Raw genomic sequence first — 4542 nt, forward strand, 5'->3', positions numbered from 1 at the left:
TTTAGCTCAAATGTGTTCAACAATTCCACCATTTACTCTTCAGAATGCAAAATTCTATATATCTCCCTCATGTGTCTATTTTTTTAAAAAAAAAATAGGTCAAAGATCTTCAAAAGGTGTAGGAAATCTTGGACCTGCTGAATTCAAAGCTGTGCAGTTCCCTTGACGGATGACAAACCAACTGGCAGCAAACTTACACAAGCTTCAAAGAAGGAATGCTTAATTGTCCTCCTATTGAACTGGTCCAGGGACAGCACCAAAGCTCAGGAATTGTAGAAGTTGAAGTCCAAAACAGCTGGATGGCCAAAGTTTCCCTATGCCTGAGATAAACCAATGGTCTGACATAGTACAGGATGATGGTTTCTGTGGCCAGAACCGTACTGATGCCTTACTTTGATGTAAGCCCCAGTTTGCCATCAAAAGTTCATCAGAGCATTGCACAAGGAGGCATCTACTATCTCCTTAGATGTGAAGAAGCACGAACACTTATGTATGGAGCAATTCGGGAACTCTGTGGTGCATGCTTACTGTCTCGCTTTTGCCTACATTTCTTATACTGATGTATCTCAAGATGTTTTGCTTCCTACCTACATGAAAATGAAACTTTCCTTTTCCTCCCAAAAGTCTTTATTGCACCCATTGTTTGAAAAGGCAGTATCATTATGCTTCTCTGCCTTCACATACTTTACATAGATTCATGGGAATTGGCATTCGGGACTCTTTACCAAAGTTGGAGAAGGAAAAGCAATGTTTGCTGTGATCTGAAGTGGGGGCAAGACTTCTTCCTTTGGTGTGCAAGTAGCAGCTAGATGAGATGACACATGGGCACATCTCACAGCCAATCACTGGCCAGGGTAGAGTGGCAAAAGGGAGTTCTTCAAGTAGTTTTCCACAGGTGAAGTGGAAACAGATCACCAGAATATATATGCTGGCAGAATTTTACCCTCACTAATACTCTAATAAAAGCTTGGGCAATATCTTAAGTCAAATTTCTTGCAGGGTACCGAAGGCATTTGCTTCGATAGGTCAGAAATTGTAAACGAGTCAGACTTCACCTGAACATCATATGACATTTTGGGAGGCTTTGCTTATTTGCTCCAGTGTTTTATTTTTGTTTGGGGTTTGGAATTTTATTTCCTGTTGTGGGGAGGAAGGAGGAGCAACTTGTCACATTTGAAGCATCCCATCTTGGAGGATTACCCTTGATAAGCACTTGCTGAGGATATAAGCTATCAGTTCTGCCGTTTTGATCTCCCAGCATTCAATCTTTTCTGGCTTAAGATAAAACGATGACAAATATCTTGAAAGGAGACAGAAGCTTTATTGTTGTTATTTGAGGATATCAGGATGTCAGAAAACCATGGATGAGTTGTAGAGCAACTCTGTTATTTGGGAACAAGTTTGGATTCCAGCCCTCCCCTTCCAACCTATGTATCAACTCCAGCTCAATAATTTTGCACATTTTTTTCTGTTCAGAATAAAAGATCTTTTGTTGTGCTGCTGATGTCGGCCACTCAACGGAATCTGACAGTCAGTGTGGTTGCTCGTCTTGAGGCGTTTGAAACTGTCACTGGGGAAGAATGGCTGCCAGAGGCAAATTTTCACTGGCTGGCACTGAGAGCAGTCAGGTGCGGGATCTATAAACATCTCTGGCAAAAAGAGGAGAGAGAGAGAGAGACAGTGAAAGAAGAATAAATATTCTTCTAATGCTACATCATGTAACTCTAATCATGTAACAGAAACAAGAACAAGGACTTCTTACAAGCAAGCAAACACAAATGAAATGATGAAGCAAAGCCAAAGAAGAAACAAAAGGAAGCATTTCTCCACAGGGAGAATAATTAAATGTCGGAATTTGCTGCCACGAGATGTAGTGCTGATGGGCATTGGTTGAGCTGAGAGATAGTTCTATTGATAGTTTTTAGAACAGAATTTGGGAACACTGAGGAGGGCGGTTGGATTACAATGCTCTCCATCCTCCAGACAGGCAGGGATGCTCAGTATCATAGTCCAGAAAGCAACTTTTCCAAGCTTTGGGTATTGCTACTGTTTACATAGTATTGTTAGTCCTGACTACAGAACTACAGAATTTATTGGAATTATCTATGTTTTGACTCATATTCAACAATTATTTCCGTTAGTAAATCTAGTTGGGACTAACCAACAACCTTCCAGCCATTGTGTCTTTATAGATCACTTGTATCCAGAGACTGTATGCCACTAAATGCCAGTTTATTCTGTGTATTTTATTGCCTAGGCTTTTACTCCAGCATGTATGTTCAGCATCTTTTATAAAGAACTCAAACTTAGTTGCTAGGATGTGACTGTATGGAACAGCTATTCCTTTATTATCTTGCTTGTTGGTTCTATAGAGGCATCTGACTAAGAAACATTTATAGATGAACCTTTGGTTTGATCCAGTATAGCATAACTTATGGAACTTATTTTTTGGAAAGTAATTCCCAGTACTCCCCACTTGCCTTGCTCACTAGGAGATTCTGGTGATAATGGTAAAAAAAAGAAGAGGAGATTTTTCAACTTCTGGGTCTTCAACTTGACAATAGTAGATTTCCCCAAAATAAATGTTTGTGTGCTCTCACCCTTACACATATAGGCTGCAGTCCTCCTAAAGAACTGTTCACACATTTTCCACGTGGAGAAGGATTTTCTTAATACCAATGATATTTAATTCTGTTTTAACGTTTGTATATTTAAAATTTAATAGATTTAAATTGTCTTGAAATTGTTTGTAAGCCACTTTGAGTCTTCTTGTGGAGATAAAAAGTAGGGTATAAATAAACAGAAGAAGAAGAAGAGGAGGAGGAGGAGGAGGAGGAGGAGGAGGAGGAGGAGGAGGAGGAAGAAGAAGAAGGTGCAATATCACTCAGTTTACAGACTCATTTCCCCGAAATAAAAAAGTAGCAACAGTTCATACTCACAATGGAGGAGTGTGAGCAGCAAGGTCCCTTGACCATATGTATTAGGGCCATTTTTAGTACTTGTTAACTTTTAATACATAATAATCTGGAGTTAGGGATTAGATGGCCAAGTTGCTTGTAACACCAAATTATGTATGTTAGTTAGAAAAAAATCCATTACAAAGAGCTCTTAAAAACATCTCTCCTCACCTCTGTTCACCTCTTTCCATTTCCCATATGATCTCTCCCTTGGTGACATGCTCCAGGGTCTCTGATATCGTATATTGTTTTTCTTTTTTTCTTATTTTCCTAAAAAAAGATGGACTCGTGTTAGTTTTGTCCAACTGTTCATGAGCAAAATAATTTTTGTATACCTTGCAAAGATTATGAAGTTTATTTTCTTGCTCTGGCTGACCCAGTGTGTGTTCATTTTACGTATAAGCAATTAATTGCTCTGTTTGGAGAGATCTAATGCACATTTCCTGAAAAGATAAAAGGGGACATTTCTTCATTCAGTGTAAAATTAAACAGTGGAAATTGCCGTCACAGGATTCAGGGATGGTTATGAGCATGAATGGCTTTAGAGGGGGATTTAACCAATTCATGGAGGGAGGAGAAATACTAGTAGCTACTAGGATGGAAAGAAAACATTTAAAAATTGATAAATATTTGAACAATGTATTTCTCAAGGAAACGTATTAATAAAAATCTTGGATTGAAAAGAAACATCATCGTTCAGTACTTATTGTATTCAAAAATTATTTAGGATTATTTTGCACATAACATTGTTTTCTGTGTAGGGATCAACATCATTTTCTGAACAGGAATCAATACCATGCCAAAAAAAATGCTGGTCCCCGAATTGTGAATAACCTTTGAAGACTGCATGGTTTTGGGAGAGAAGAAATATTGTTGAAATTATTCAAATGCTTTGTTTGAGCAAAGAAATCAGTAAAGAATTATATCACTGGAGGTGACTAATCATTATTAACTATTTAGTCTCTCCAGCAAAGAGAAGTTTAAATTTAAAAATCAGTGCAATGATGTTGAATGCTTAGGGATTTGGAAAGCAATTCATTATGATCAACACTAATCATTTAAATCATTTGATTAGCTGAGTTATTGTTCACTAACTCATTGATTAAGCCATTTGGTTGGCCACAGCATGGGATTTACAAAGAATGGCAGAGATGTTGCTGTTGATTCCAGGAGAGCACACTACACCATTAATTCTTTCAAAAGGGTTCTTCCTGTCCTTTTACAGTTTCTTTTCTCCCAGAATTTTGACCTTGTGAAAGATTTCTTGGTTGGGCTTTCATCTGAGATTGCCTGGCTTAAAACATGGGCTCTCATCTTACTCCTCTTCCAGTCAGTTTGTCATTCATCTGCACCTCTTGTTTCTTTCCACCCCCTCCATGATCCCACTAATTTGGTTACTCTTTAAACACCTGGTTTGTTAAAGTTAATAAGGAGTGATGTATTCCACTTACAAGGTACTGACACACTTCGAGAATAGCAATAAGTGGATAACTACAAAAATTGCTCAATGAATCAGGGATTTATAATGGTTTAAAATTCATTTTCATTGTGGAAACCCAACTGAGTGACTGTAGGTAAGGCCACA

At 38.1% G+C, this 4542-nt stretch overlaps 1 long non-coding RNA gene across 1 annotated transcript; it reads right to left on the reverse strand.

Annotated features, from left to right (window-relative positions):
* Positions 1-1301: 1301 nt before the first annotated feature.
* Positions 1302-3210, reverse strand: LOC132766400 (uncharacterized). Its single transcript, XR_009630460.2, has 2 exons — positions 3129-3210; positions 1302-1649 (listed from the first exon to the last, which is right to left on the reverse strand). It is a non-coding gene; the product is annotated as an uncharacterized lncRNA (long non-coding RNA).
* Positions 3211-4542: the final 1332 nt, after the last annotated feature.

The sequence above is a fragment of the Anolis sagrei genome, chromosome 2 (genome assembly GCF_037176765.1).
Source record: "Anolis sagrei isolate rAnoSag1 chromosome 2, rAnoSag1.mat, whole genome shotgun sequence".
Classification (NCBI taxonomy): domain Eukaryota; kingdom Metazoa; phylum Chordata; class Lepidosauria; order Squamata; family Dactyloidae; genus Anolis; species Anolis sagrei.